The following is a 16593-nucleotide window of genomic DNA, read 5'->3' on the forward strand; positions in this document are numbered from 1 at the left end:
TTATTAACAGTTCATCTACATTTCCTTCCAGCCCTGAGTCATCATCATCTGCGAGTGCCATGAATAATGTTTCTTGGCTTTCATCATGATCACTTTCCTCATCTGATTTCTTTTTGATGACCATAAACTCATCCTCATCAAACTCATCTTGCTTGGAGAAGAAGTTTTTCTTATTGAACCCTTTCTTTTTGTGTGCCATTCTTTTAGAATTTCCTTCATCATCATTGTCATGTTTATGAGGACATCTTGTTGCATAATGACCTATTTTACCACATTTAAAATAGATAAGAGGATACTTGCCTTTAAGCTTAGATCCTCTCTTCAGCTTTTGTACAAATTGAGCCAATTCGGATTCCACATCTGACTCATCACTACAGTAATTCCTTTCTTTCCCCTTCTTTGACTTTGAGGCCTTGAATGCTGCATCTTTGGAGCTTGGGCCACCTTTCCTCATTTCATAGGCAGTGAGAATTTCATGGAGTTCATCCATTTTGAGGGTATCTAGATCCTTTGCTTCTTCTATTGCGCTTATTTTGGAGTCAAATTTGTCTAGAAGAGACCTTAATACCTTTTGAACAATGGTACTTTCTTCAATTTTTTCGTCCAATCCTTTCAGGGAATTTACAACTTCAGCTACTCGGAGGAGGTATGCTGCAATATCTTCTTCATCTTCCATCCTCAAACTTTCAAATTGTCTTCTGTGAGTTTGAAGCTTTGCCTTTTTGACTTTTGAGTCTCCATCGTATAAGCCAACTAGCTTCTCCCACATTCTTTGGCAAAGGTACAGTGCATGACTATTGTAAACTCGGAATCAGTGATTCCACTAGTGATGGAGTTCAAGGCCTTTGCATTTGCGATGTAGGCTTTCCTCTCGTCTAGGTTTGTTCGAAGAGTGGAAGTCGTTTGGTATTCATTTTGAACAAAATGCCAAACTTCAGGTCCAAGGGACATTAAGTAGTAGGTCATTCTTTTCTTCCAGAAACCAAAGTTAGTGCGAACAAAGGAGGTCTTCCCAATGCTTCGTGATTTCTCATCATGGCTGCGGATCCTTCTTCAAGCTGTTAGGCTAGTATGAAGAAGCCGGCTCTGATACCAATTGTTGGAAATACTGAGGGGGGGGTGAATCAGTATTTCTTATTTTTTTTTAATTGTTCTAGTGATTGCCAAAAGCATATATAGATATGTATATGTATACACAGAACACAGAAATCAACAGCTAGAATTAATGCTTTTATTAAAACTCAAGACAATGCAATGAAATAAATACAATATAAGTATATATCTGATTGTGAATAGTTGCCAAGCTCCAACTTGGACTTCAGTGAGGCTCCAACCTCCAAAGCACCAACTCTGTTTTGCAGTGGTTCTACACTTAGGAGCACCTACCCCCAATGACTTCAGTCCTGTTCAGTTCTGAGGCTCCAACCCAACCTTGGTATAAACTGGTATGCTGCTACACTCTATTCAGCTGAGGTTCTCTCACTCCTACTCTCCTGCCTCTACTGCTTCTGCTGCCTCTACAGCCTCCACTGCTTCTACTGCCTCTTCTGCCTCTACAGCCTCCACTGCTTCTACTGCCTCTTCTGCCTCTGCTGCTTCTGCTACCTCACACTCTGGTTCTTCACCACAACAACAACACGAATAATTCTCTATTTTTACTGTTTTATACATTCCCATGCCTCTGTCCATTCGTTTCTGCTTACACCGCCTCTTAGGCTTCCTCCTCGGTCGTTGCGGCTTCCTCTGCGCTGTGCAAGTTCACTAACTTTCTCGAGATACATAGATTCATTAGACTGGTCCAAACGATCCACGGAGAACACATCCTCCCGGTTTACCGTAACAGTGCTCCTTTTGGCAATGATTGTGGCATACACAGAGTTCTTTCAATTAAACGGAGATGTTTTGTCCCGATCGCAATCATAATTGCCATGATTCACCCCTTTTCACTGACGTTCAGCCTTCTGAACCGTCGGAACAGCCATCGTAAGCCTTTCGGCTTAAAACACCCCGCGCAAGCCAGACATTCCATTACACAGAGAATATGAGAAAAAACAGTCAAACAGACTAAAAGGCGGACTTCAGGAAATATTACAATTGCACCTATTCCTGTATCAGGTCCGCGCTTAAATCGCAATCAGTGATTCGTGACTCCCGGGGGTCCTTTATATATCGGACCCATGACTCCGCCGATGGCCGATGGCCGATCCTCCACTGCTCCGATGGACTGGATGCGATATGGTATTAAACCATAGTTAATATGCCCGTCGGGTCCACAGCCTATCGCAGTCGGTGCTTCCAATGTGGCAAGGCTTTATGGCTTGCGATATGCGACAGATGCGATCATAGATTAAGTCATATTTGTAATGTGCGACAAGTCCGCGTGGATATGCATCGCAGTCGGGAGTTGCCCCTGGCGGAGGTCCGATGCGATATCGCTATCGGCGATCGCAATGGACCGCTTGACATATTGTAGCTCCCACTTCCGAAGTGTCGATGCGATACTCGCTATTGACGATCGAAAGTCGCACAGGGTCAGGGCTCAACGTTAACGTAGACCCCTCATAGCGATGCGATGTGCCGGACCCAATACAACTCAACACTCCCATGTATAGAGTTTCAAGTCCGCAATCCGCCTCCGATAGTGTATTTTCCCTAGAGCCAAGTCTTCTGCCTCCGATAGTGTTAAGCCTATGTATATGGGCTTTCTGTCCACCGATAGTGTTAAAGCATGCATACATGGGTTTTACGGCCCGATAGTATATATATATATATATAAGGTTTTGTGCCTCCGATAGTGTAAAAACACATATGTATGATATATGCTCCTCCGCCTGTATCTTCATGCATATAATTCTTTTGTGGCCCGATAGCTCCTGATAATATAAATGCACCCATTACTCCTCTGATGGCTCTGTCTGCTTCCTTATAGCTTTGCTTCTTCCTCTGTTGCTGCGATGGTTGTCTGCATCCTCTATTCTGCTCCTCTTGGCTCCTTTTTCTCCTCGAATATTGCTATACTGACATCAATGACAATCTGCGTCCAACAAGATCTATGGCATATTTTTGAGCAGCAAGAAAACAACTCTTCTAAATACCAATGTGGAAAAAGTCAAAGTCGGGATTAATTCGGCAGGGGTCCAAATGTTGAAAAACTCGGCAAAGTCGGGAGTTTTTTGAAAAAGTCGGCAAAATTAAAAAAACACGAAATTATTCATTTTTTTTTTAACATCTAGAGTATCCACAACATTAAATAAATGCATTTCCACATAAACATGTAAAGAAAGCTAATATATAATATGTATATGAAGTCTAGTGCTACATCACATATCAAAATAGTGAATCAACTCTTGAATTTTGAGTCTTGTCTGAGTCTCAACTCTCAAGAGTCAAAATATCAACAAAAAATATAATAAATGTATATCATGAGTCATCAAGTAATCAGTTACTGAGATCCTCTTCCCCTTTTACGAGAATAGGGAACGGCTTTTCCTTTTCCTCTAGAGTAAGAAAGCCCTGCCCCTGGGGATATAAATGGACTCAATCGTCCTCTAGAAGCCGATGGAAGAGGTGGCCTCTGTCCTATGCTGCTGATGCCCATCCTAGATGGTGTCACCTCCTCCTCATCATCCTCAACCAGCTTTGCCTCCTAACCCTGATGTTGCTCCTCCTCCTCTACCTCTAGCTCTCCCTCCCCTGTAACTGCTACATCCTCTAGATCCACACCTAACCAATCCGGGATCGAGTCCATGACCGGCCTCTCAGTCTCGACTCTCCATGCAGAGGTGGTATCAATATTGTCCAATGAGAAGGCTTCTACATCAGTAGGTGTCTAAAGCTGTCTCACCCACAATCAAAGATTATAGTAGATGTAGACCATGTCATTGAGGCATTGGGACTCCAATCTGTATTAGGGTCATAGATTGTAAATTAGTACTGAGAAAATTTGGACAAGGAAAGGAGGGAATGGCATGTATATAGTACACGATATAGCATATCGGGGATCGTTCCTTTAAATATTAAAAATAATCAAATGAATTCAAAAAATTTAATTTGAAATTTTTTAATCTGTTCCGCTTTTTGCTGTGTATTTTGTCAAATACACTCCAGTCGCACTCACACCCAGAGGAACTGCATGTTTGGCTGAGCACTCGAATGGCAAGCTTTTGGAGATGGGGTACTTTGGCACCATAGCTTGTCCAACAAGCATCTACAAGTTAAAAAAAAAATGAGAAACATAAAAAAAAACATTGAAATTCTAAATTTGAAAGTTTGAAACAAACTGAAACTTACCTGGCATTTTGGTTGTCCTATTCTTAATAGCCATGGTAAAACCAAATGTGCCACCTCCCATTCTATAGACTTCCATTTCTTTATAAATATCTTCATGTTCTTGCTCAGATGACACCATCCTCTCGACACAAGTGAAGAATCCATCCATCACTTGGCATCAAATCTGAAACCACAGGCGTAAGAAAATGTCGGGTTGAGGTAGATACCTGCAGCATGAATGGGGGCGATGGAGGGTATTGTTCCATCGCTCATCAATCACTCTCCATATGACCTGTTGTTTCTCTAACCCCTCGTCTCCCTTATCTTCATAATAAGCACGAATGGCTTCTTTGGCCCTATCCATGGCCTCATACAAGTAGCCCATTGCGGGCTTGTCTCCATCAACCAACCAAAGAACCCTTACCAAAGGTTTTGAAATGGCACACACCTCCTCTACTCCTGCCTAAAAGCTTTGATCATATGAAACTAGTCTACATATGCCCTTTCCCTCTGGTTCGCGGCTAATAGATAAAGAATGCCAATCCGCTGAAAGAAACATGCTCTTCACATCCCACATAGAATTCAACAGAGACTGAAGAGATATGAAAGTAGTGGCAAATCGTGTAATGGCAAGACGCACCAACTCTTTGTTTTTGGTGTATTTTCTCATCAAGCTAAGCACAGATGCATGATTATATATAAATTTTGTTATGCTCCTGGATGATTCAACAATATTCCTCACAATAGGAATCTTACCTATATCCTCCAACATCAAGTCAATGCAATGAGAAACACAAGGTGTCCAAAACAAGTTAGGATACCTCTCCATAAGCAACTTGCCAGCTGCAACATAATTTGCAGTGTTGTCCGTTATGACTTGGACAACATTGCTTGGGCCTACTTCCTGAATAAAGATGTACAACAACTCACATAATGTACGTGCATCTTTAATGTGTGCAGATGCATCAACAGATTTCATAAACATTGTGCCCTTGGGACAACTAGCCAAGACGTTAAGAAGGGTCCTACCCTTCTGGTTAGTCCAACCATCTGACATGACTGTGCATCCAGTTTGTTCCCATGATGCCCTAAACTCCTCCAATCTAGCAGTGCAATCAGTCTTTTCATCTTGAAGAAGAGGCCCTCTCAATTTTGCAAAGGTGGGGGCTTTGTACCCCGGGCCAACGACAACAACAACATCAAACATAGGCTGGTAGAATGGGTTTGTCTTGGCAATGTTGAAAGGAACATCACTCCATAGAAGACACTTACTGACCAACCTGTCAGCTTCTGCCTTTTCCTTTTTTTTAATTGTTGATTTGATGCCAGGTTGTGCACCAGCTGTGGTTCTAGGAACAAAAAAAGATGAGATAGATGAGGGGTTGGGACCTATGGGTGAGGAAGGTGATGTTGAAGAAGCACTGCCACTCTCAATTCCCCCCACTCTTGAGGCCCCTACAAGTTGGATTTTTAGTGCTGCCTTGGTGTCTTTTCCCTCCTCTTTATCCATCAATGATTGAATGGCCCATCGGATGATTTCTGGAGTTGTATTTGGGCAAAGGTCAACATTTTGCCCCGAAATTTGCCCCAAATGGAATTTTAATCTGTTGATACCTCCTGACATATGCTTGCCACACAACTTGCAAGTCAAATACATTCTATTGATCCCCCCAGATTCGTGTATAGTATCAGGTTCACCATATTCCCACATAGCGTCCAAAATCCTTGGCATTTTGTTTTAAACTTTGAACTTGAATTTAAACCTAGGCACAAAAAAAAATTGAAACAAATTAAAAATTTCCCATCACATAAAAAGCAAACACAAATGCAATAGTTGATTTTAGATTTTAAATGCCTCTTCTCAGTCACTTGAAAACACTCAGATTCAGTAAACAAGGGTTTGAAATTTGAATTTTTGTCATTTTAATCTTGAAAGTTGAAGTTTTGCTTCAATCTAGAATCTAGATTCTAGGCAAAAATAAGACATAAACAAACTAATAGAATTTTAGAGAAGTATAGAAAGATTTAAGAAATCATGTGTAAAAGAAACTATGAGAGAAATTAAAATACATACCTGGCACTGGGCAGCAGGAATTCGGCACTTTGAAGTTTGAATCTCCCACGATGAGTAGTGGAAAAATCTCCAAATCTCCACCTCAAAACACACATATATTCTCCTCTAACGCAATGGCAAACCCCTATGTATCTCCACAGTGCCGAATGGGAGAGAAAACAATGAAAAATAAGACCCTTTTCACCTTTGCGGGCTCTTTATCCGTGGCCTGGGAAGGGAGGCCAACTTTTTGGATAGAAATCGCGATTTTTTCCTTTGTGAAAAAGTCGCCAAAAATTCGGGGGATTAAATCATTTAGTTCAAAAAATCGCGATTTTTTGCAGACTTTTTCCACAATGCTAAATACTATCACAGGTTTTTAATAGAGGGAAGCAGACCTGCCGAATCTATGAGCTCCTAATTAGTTCTCTCTTTTTCGTTTTTGCTACAGTTTCTATCTCTTGGTAGTGATACACTACTTTTTTTGAAAAGTTTTTGAAGGTGAAGTTCCACTTCACATCTTGTATATTATATGAACTCTGAACATGTAATGACAGGGAAGCTAGATAACCGGATTCATCCTATAGGCCCCACGAATCCCGAATCCAGCGTGTCCGACGCGATTCTACCCTGATTCGTGTCCAAAAACCATGACACATCGTGTCCTTTCCTGACTCGTCGAATCCGAGGTCGTGTCACAATTTTGGCAGTGTGTCCTGTTTTCCAGGACTCGTTAGGCGACAAAAGTGACCTGCACGGGTATGAAAAGGCCGCATTTGGTCATTATAGCCACGCATATTTTCATTTGGCAAGCGTTTTGGCAGCTTAATTATCAAGTCTAGGCCCTAGTATTGATATGCTATTCATGGTAATGTTAAATTCTTAAAGTAAAAGTTACTTAAATTTGTAACATTACCATGAAATGACTCAGGATGTTTGGGAGTGGTTCCGACCTCATTCGATTTCATATGGAGAAAGTAGAATTTTAGATTTCATTCAAAATCCAGCAGACTTATCAGTTTTTCAGGATTTTAGGATTGGGGAATTGCAATGTTTCCATTGAATTTTGTCATGTATTAGGGTATGGAACTCGTATTTAATCAAGAGCCCCAATCCCTCTATGTACCTTGATGTTAGTGACATTGGTTGTCGAACTCCTGTATCATGACCCTCCTAAAAATGTACACATCACTCAAACAAAATCTTGACTTGACATGTTATGCTTGTTCTATCTTATGTTAATGCTTAAAGGGTGATATTAATGACAAAGATCCCTATACAGGTACAGAGGTAATGACAAAGATATCTCTGGATATTAATGCTTAGAGGGTGATATTAATGACAAAAATCTTGATTTTCCAACAAGACTAAAAAATTAGACATTTCTCGTGGTGGCAAGAGGGCCAAGCATAAGAAATAGATAATAGATTGACATGTATTTGAATTTTGTATGTACTATGCATGCTAATAGCTATAGATGAAGATCTATATTTGAAATCAATAAATTTGTATCATTAATTAAAATTTGTGTAAGAAATATCTAATTTTTATATATATATATATATATATATATATATATATATATATAAAATAATATATAACAAATCCTACGTGTCCTGTTCCAGGGGGTCAACGTGTCCGAATCCGACACCACGAATCTCGAATCCTACGTGTCCCGAATCCCCGTGTCAGGTGACTTAGCAGGGAAGTAATAAACACTTCTTCACAAGGCTTAGTCAATCTGACAGATCCACAAAGATCTCATTTAGAATACACACAGTGATGTGCAACTGCATATGCAGAATGTAATTTTGTATCATTCCACAAAATGAAATAAAATTACGTTTTTTTCCAAGGAAAAAAATTCTATAAATCCAATAGCTGCACTGTATCCTAGTCAATGACATAGATTCACTGCACAATTTGTCTGTGACAAAAATACACTTGAGACATTAGATTGTCAATAATATTTCAATGGTCAGAATTCGTTACAGTATCAACCTCAATCAAAGGTTAGATTCATAGGATGTTTATAAAATTCCAATACTTACAGTTCCAAAAAGCATCTGCTTCACTCGAAGCTTGATTACTAGTCCAAATAACCAGAGATATAAGCCTCTAGTCGTGGGAAAGGAGGATAGTTCTCTCTCTTGACATTGAAACCTCTAACAGTACAAGCCTCCATATATTCAGCTTTCCAAGCCTCTCTCAAGTCTGCAGAGTCAGCATACCACTGCCTGCAAGATCACATCAGTAACCATCAGAAACTTTATGCAAAACATTGCACTCCCTCACTCTGGCTCTCACACACATGAACTTTTTGTGTGAATTGGTGCCTCTTTATACAAAGATCAATAACTGTCCATTTATCTTCAGGTCAAGCAACACTGTCATGGATACTGCTTAGGTACAAATGACTAAAGAGCTTGATGCAGTTCCCCACTAAAAATGGGTTTGATTAAACTGTTTTTGTGGTTGAAAAAATTTGTAAAAATCATCTTTGTGCAATGGTTGATTGTTTAGACGAACCTGAAAGCAGGGAAAAAATTTAGGGTTAAATTTTTCTCTGAGATAACTTTCCATGTTTTTCTCAAAAGATATTCAATTTTCATTTTTTTTTAAAGATTTCCCCAAATTCTATAGGGTAAAATTATTATATTCTAAAAATTGTCAACATTTATATAGGATTATAAAATTACTTAGAAATTTGAATATTTTTACAAAAATATCACCAAACATTTCATAGTTGTCATTTTACACATTACTCAGATTCACCAAAGTTTATACTATATATGAAAGAATCACCAAAAAATCAGTGGCATAGTGATTTTTTGTGATGCCAACCTCAAACAAAAAATTCATGACATCACAATTTTTTCACAGTGCCAAACCTCAAACAAAAAATCAGCCTGAAAAAGTCACGAGATTTGGAAAAAAAAATCAACACAACACAAATTTTGACAAATCAGCAAAATAAAATAAAATAAAATAAAAAATGACTGAAAAACTTATTGGCAAACCCATTTTGACCCTCTTAAAGTGCTGATTTTTTTTCAGTTGTCTTTGCTGTTGTTAGGGAATAAGAGGGGAGGCATTTACCATTATCGACAGCCAATCTTAGGATGGACAAAGCATTGTTCTCATCACCATCTAACTATTTTTATTGGATCAAGGATCAATATCATTGCAGAAATCATTTTCACAATGTACTTGAATGCATTCAAAGACTTACCCAGCTTGTTTATATCTATATTACCATCCAATATCCTTTCTAAGCCATGGCTTGTTTCTTTGTCAATCTGTAGACAAGTTTTGATGCCCTATAAGGTGACAATCTTGTATCATTGGATTTGGGGACTATGGGAGAGAGTCATGTTGGGTTAATGGGAAGAATTTAGGGAGATACCAACCATCCTACCTTGCACCCAAGACTAGTTGTAATGCTATATGTGATTATTGAGGAGATTATAACCAAAATAAATGTGTAAGCAGCTGCAGAAAACCTACACAACATTGGTGAGTCCCTTCATCCTCTCTTTTGATGTGTATATGTCGATTTCTCTACAACTAGTCATTTGTCCATTTATTTAGAAAATAATACATATATTATGAAAAAGTAAATATGTACAAATAGAAAGGCAATTATCTTATTGCAGCCACCCTGCATGTTAGGGTCGTGAAGAAAAGGTCACGTTATTGAGGGGTTTACATAGGATTTGTATATTTTTACTTGGTTAAAAAATATTATTTAATTTTGTAAAGTCCCAGAAAATTTTGACTATAACCTTCAAGTCATGAAGTCCTTCAAAAGTCAACAATTTATTCTCAAACATGTGTCTTATTTTACTTCCCTTTATTCCAAACCATGTTGATCAATATGTGTATTTCAAGTCATGAAGTCCTTCAAATGTCAACAATTTATTCTCAACCTTGTCTCTTATTTTACTTCCCTTTATTCCAAGCTGTTGGTGCAGCAACATGACACCATGACAGTCTATAAGGTAACTCAATTGAATGACCAAGTAAAACAACATTTATGAACTATCTTGTTTATCACTAGAATATTATTAAAGTCAAGTCCTGAACAAACTAGGTGTTAGCAGTTACCTCTCCCATGACATTCCCAAGAAAACCATTGATAAATTGCTAACCTTTCAAGGGAATAATGTTGTGCCAACAGTAGATCATTGGAGGAAATTCAAAAACATGATTAACAAGTTTGCTCCAAATCATGAGGATGTAAACATGAGATTATTTGTTCTTTCTCTAGAAGATGACACATCAGACCAGTTTATTCCTCTGCCTGCAAATTCCATTAGAACATCAACTGAATTGCAAAATGTTTTCATGGGGTGATAAAAAGAAGCTAGATACTTGTTAGCTACCTTTAGCGTTGACTTTCTGTAGCTGCGGACGGTATTCAAATCAATAAAATTAAAAGAAAAATTATTATTTTTGAGTTCATGTCGGCTCCAGGAAGACAGGTCGGCCCCACCATACAAATGGGTTTGACCCTTGGTCAAAACCCTCCTACTATGACCTCTATATATTGACATTCGACCTCTCCCATCTGGCAAGCAATTCGGATCACTATTTCTTCTGTTTTCTGTCCACACATGCGAAGGAGAGCGAGAGACAAGACCTGTGAAGTTTGACCTGAAGTTTGACTCGCATTGACCAGCATTGACAGAGATTTTTGAGCTATTTGGCCAGCATTGACCGAAGCTTCCTCTGATCTGTTTGACGCAGTTTGACTGAGGCAGTTGACTGAAAGTTTGTGCAGTTGATTGAATCTGTTCTGAGCAGTTTGACCTCCATTGACCAAATCTTTTCTGGGTAGGTTGACCGTAGATTGACCAAATCTTTTCTGGGTAGGTTGACCGCAGATTGACCAAATCTTTTCTGGGTAGGTTGACCGCAAATTGACCAAATTTCCGAGGCAGTTGCAAAGACCAAATTTCAGCCTGTTTGACCAGAGTTGACTAACTGTTACAGGAAGCTGAAAATCTCTCTATTAACCAGGTTTGATTTGTGTAGTTTTCTATGGTCAGTTTGACCAAATTTGACTGGGAAAATCAGATTGTACATTTGTTGAATAGGATAATTTCTCCTAAGAAAAGATTGCTGGGTTTTTCCCAAGGTTAGGTTTTCCCAGGGTAAAAAAAATTGTCTCTTGTGCATGTTTATTTTACTGTGATCTCTACTGCCCTACTGCATTTATGGTTTTAATTTTCCGAAATATAATTCCTTAATGATCTGGAATGTGCTAAAGTAGAATAAATATCATTGGAAGAATTATGTGTAGCAGAAAATTGTGCTTATCAATATTGCATTTGAAAAATCAACATGGTATCAAAGCCTTGTCGAAGGAAAGGGCATTGAGATCACTTTTGAAGACACCTACTTCTACAATCTATCTGTAACCAGATCTTTGAGGAGATGACTCCCTCTATTAAGGCAGAAAATAAGCTGGAAGGTGCTACAAATTTTAGGGCTTTGTTACCCACCAACAGTGGGTGACCCCTATAGGAGAAATTTTCTTCTAGATTTGTCTTCAATCGGCAGCCAGCAGCCCCTTTCATCCACCAGATAGCTCAATGTGCCACCATTCTCTGCCACCTGAGCCAGCCATTGTGTGCCCTCGCCCATTTGTTATGATTAGATGTTTAAAGGTGGGCCTTCCAACCCCGAAGGTATGACTTTTCATTATGTAATTGGGTGTTTATGCTTGCTTTTTTGGGCACATTTGGACATGGATTAGTGGGGGGATTCAGCAAAAAGAATGGGCTTGGACTATACTCTTGTTCCCTTGTCCCAACCTGAGGTTAATCTTGTATCCTAGTCCCATCGGATCTCCTCTATGAGCTACAAACTTTAGGAGTGGCACTACCTGGGAAACCCTGATTCTGTTTATGTGGTCCAACTTCCCAACACCATATATTTCGCTCCACTCTGCTCATTACAATCCCTTTTCACATTTTCCCCATCTGGTCCGCAAGGTGTTAGCCTCCCCCTCTCCTTTGTCCACACATTGGGTTAGGCTTGTTGAAATTTGTAACTAGGTTCGGTCTTCATAAATGTATTTGAGATGTACTTATTGAAGAAAATATTATTATTATTATTATTATGACTTATTAAAGCATGGGTTTCATGCTTGGGTCATCATGTTTTAGGTCAAAGTCCCCATTGAGGACTTCTAGGATTTATTCTGAGTAATAAGAGTCATTGTACATTTAAAGATGTTATGTACCTAGGGGGGATAATATGGGGTACCAAGGGTGGTACCCAAGGTAATAATGTAATAATGGGATGGGCCATAGTAATAAATAAGGTGGTTAACCCATGTCATGTAAGGGACCACAAGTAGTTAATAATAATGTAAGGGGCCCATGGTATTAGTTGATGGTATAAGGAAACCATGGTAATGGTACATGGTATTGTATGTATGAGGCCTATATAAAGGCTAGAGACTCCACAAGGAAGAGGAAGAGAAGTATTCTCGTATGAACAGGCATATGGCTTGTGGAGTGTTCTCCTTCCTTAAGGAGTGAATGTATGGTGTTGCCCTACCATAAGGGTTTTGATAATAAAGAAGCATTTCTATCTATTTCTCTCTTATTGTTTATGGGTTTATTGCTATTATCTTATATTTCTGGGTTAGATCTACAACAAAAGAGACCCTTCTTGGGCTTTTGGACCATGTAAAAAGAATTATTTTTTGAGTCAAAAATGAATTTAGTCTCCTCCACACCAAGTCGGCCTCAAGACAAGTAATTCGACCTCACAGAAGGGCTATAAATACAAGGAGTTCGAATTCATTTGGAGCATCTCATTCTCTCTCTCATAGTTCGATCCTTGAAGTTGGAAGCTAGAAAAGTGTGAAATTGTTTAAGGGCTAGAAAAGAAGCTGGAAAGAAGTGCGAGTTTCTAGAGGAAGATAGAAGGGCTCAAAACCGAAATTTTGGGACAAATCTCACTCCATTCTGAGGTGTATCAAGGGAGATCGAAGTTCTCCAAGTTTGGTTGAAGCTGCTACTGCTACTGCTACTGTTGTTGGGTCGAAGCTGTTGTTGATGTTGCTAGGTCGAAGTTGCTTGTGAAGGGTTGTCATCTGCAAGAAGGATTGAGGGCTGACTTGGTGTGGAGGGAATCTTTGTCTGGGTCTAGAGTCTTGGATTATCTCGAGAAAATATTGAAAGAAGAATTTTTTACTAGGTTTTCCCCTAGATAGGGGTTTTCCCTGGCTGTCCACCTACATCTATGACCCTTGTGATATTGCTTTGGTAATTGCGTGATGAACTAAAAGATAAAGAAGAACATAAAGATAAAAGAATCACAAGTAATTATCTATATAAGAAAATCTTTCTGCCTTTTTTATTTTCTAACATGGTTTCAGAGCTAAGGTGGAGGAGCAAAAAGGCAGTCTTGAGTATCTACAATAAGGAATCTAAAGGATTGATCTAGGGATCATATAAGAAGCTCTTATAAGAAAAGAAACTCACTATCTTCAAGGACAATGTCTAACACACTAAAGAGTGAGAACAAGTTGGAAGGAGCATCAAACTACAGATCTTGGAAGAAGAGGATTGACCTCATTCTTGAAAATAACAAGGTCTTGGATGTGATCAGAGGGAAAGTGAAGAAACCTACCAAAGAATCCAGTGATGCAGACAAGGTGAAGTATAGGGAATTGGAAATATTGGCTATGACTCTGATGGTAGAAAGCATTAAGGACAATCTTGTCCCATACATTTCCAATATAGGTCATGCTCAAGAAATGTATGAAGCATTGACAAAATTATTCACCATCAAAAATATTGATCAAGTAGCAAGCTTGAAGAATGAGTTGAGAACTGCAAAGATGACAAAGGATGATATTGTGGCTTCCTTCTTTGTAAGGATATCAAGGATTAGAGATGGAATTCAAGCCATAGATGAAACAGTGCCAGAGAAGGAGTTAGTAATCACTGCATTGTTGAAATTACCACCTACTTCTAGCTCTTTGCTTCAGGTCTCAATAGTTGGAAAGAAGCTCCCACCTTCGAACAACTGTGGAATGCCTGCACCCAAGAAGAAATGAGAATTTCTTTAGTATCCAACGATGAAGAAGAAAAGGTATCAAATGCTTACTCTGCCTCTCACAAGAAAGGACACTCCAAAAAGTCAAGAAAGCCAAGGAAGAAGGTTGATATGTCCAAGATAGAATGCTACCAATGCCACAAGATGGGTCACTATAGAAGTGACTGCCCCGACAATCCAAAGAACAAGAAGAGAAGCAGGGATCAAGCCAATGTAGCTGAAGAAGGATCTCCAAAGAAGACTAAGCCCGAAGAATTGGATTTAAGAGACTTACACTACTAAAGTCTTTTGATTTAAGCTTTTGTTATTTCTTTTCGATTTCTAGTTTTTTGTAGATTTAACATTTTGGAAAAAACATTTTTATTTGTTCTTAAGGTTATAGGTATCCCTCAAGCTTGGAGGGAGCCCTCATCAACCTCCAAGATAAGTATCCTTTTAGCATTTTCATTTTGGGTTTTCCTTACTTATCTGTTTTATTTGCATCAAATACTAATCACAATTCTCCTCTTATTTTCCTTGTTTAGGAAAACTTGTTGAAGACCCAAGGAAGAAGGCCTCACAAAAATAAAGCATTGAAATTACAAGGTTTGGTTAGGAACAAGAGGTATGTTTTGAATTACAAGTTCTTGTTATCTCTATATTCATTCTTCATAAAATATTACTACCATCTTTTTATCTAGCTCTCTTGAATCTTAAAGATTCTTGATTGGGTGATTCATAATTAGATAAATCTACCCTCCTCTTATCTTTGATTACTCTGTGGAACCCTAGAAAGGTTCAATGTGAAAAACCCTAACCTAAGGGTATGTTGATGATTATGTGTGAAACCCTAATCTGCTTAGGGTTATTGTTGAAAGAAAATGTCTGATGTTTTGATGAAGTCTAAAGTAACTAACTGATGCTTTGATAATGTCTTGTTTAGGGTTTTGGTATGGTTATGGAAACCCTAACTTGTTAGGGTTGAATGGTAATGTCTGAAATCCTGAACCTTTGAAGTATTGGTAATTTAGGGTTTGTTGTGTTTTGTATTGAGACCCTAGATCATTTGGGTCTGGTAGAATGTATAAGCAAGACCCTTATAATGTCTTAGAAATGATTTCCTTGTGATGTGTGTGTTTGTCCGATCAAACCCTAGTCTAATCAAATTTGTTATGTCTAACTCTTATTGATATTTGTGAAGTTGGGTTTGACTAACACATAATATGAAATGCCTATGCATGATAATGAAGTCCTAATGTATGAGTTGACCTATTTGTCGATGGTCATGAGCCCTAGGGTTTGGAACTAAGCCCTAGTCAAAGTTTGTTTCTCTAGGACGATAATATTTGAGAATTCTAGGATTTTGAGAGTTAAACCTTAGTAGAAGTGAAAAACCTCTGATATATGATGACAATGTGATAATTTGAGATTTGTGTAAGATTGTTGAAATCTAAGTTTTAGTTATGATTGATGATTGTTTGAGTAAATCTAGGGTTTGCAACAAACCCTAGTGAAAGCTAGTCATGTTGTTGATAGAGCTGTGATTAGTTTTTATTGTTAAATCTCATGTATGAAATCTAGGGTTTGTATGAAACCCTAGTGGGAAGTCTAACATATGAATTCTGAAAGTTGTTAGATACTTTGTAGATCTATATTTGTTTGAAATTGTTTCTAGGGTTTACCATATGTTAGGTATGTCATACCTTTGGAAGAAGCACTGAAACCCTAGATGTAATGAAGGTTTTTATGAACAAGCCTTGATGAAGTAGCCTAGTGTTTATGACAAAATCCCTAGCAAGATGTTGAAGAGTATCTGTCTCTTGTTTGTAGTTAAGTTTGGGCATCTGATATATAAAGTTGAATGCTTTCGTGATTTTGATATGGCTAACTTCATGCTTCTATAGATTTGGTTGTACTTGTTATCTAAGTTGTGCAGATACATAATCTTCAAAGATGGTGAAGATGTTCGTAAAATAAAGTTAATATGATAAGCATGACGAGAATGATGATGATCTTGATAACTCTGATGAAAAGGATGGAAGCCATGAAAGATTCTCTGATGTCATAGAAAAGAAGTTGAGCCCCCTAATTAAGAGGGAGCTTGAATGAAAGAAATCTCCCTAAATTGAGAGGGAGCACAGATGAAAGGAATCTCACTAGTTAAGAAGGAGGTCAAATCATAGTCATGATGGACACCTTGATATAAGAAATTG

At 38.4% G+C, this 16593-nt stretch overlaps 1 long non-coding RNA gene across 1 annotated transcript in view; it reads right to left on the minus strand.

Annotated features, from left to right (window-relative positions):
- The window catches only part of LOC149233555 (uncharacterized), a 157369-nt gene that overhangs the window by 35463 nt on the left and 105313 nt on the right, over window positions 1-16593 (minus strand). The window contains exon 2 of the long non-coding RNA XR_016247615.1: window positions 8374-8559. This is a non-coding gene — a long non-coding RNA (uncharacterized LOC149233555). The remainder of the gene's footprint in view (window positions 1-8373; window positions 8560-16593) is intronic.

Source organism: Pinus tabuliformis, chromosome J, assembly GCF_031772625.1.
Source record: "Pinus tabuliformis cultivar Carrire ecotype Pingquan chromosome J, CPIR1, whole genome shotgun sequence".
NCBI classification, from domain to species: Eukaryota; Viridiplantae; Streptophyta; class Pinopsida; order Pinales; family Pinaceae; genus Pinus; species Pinus tabuliformis.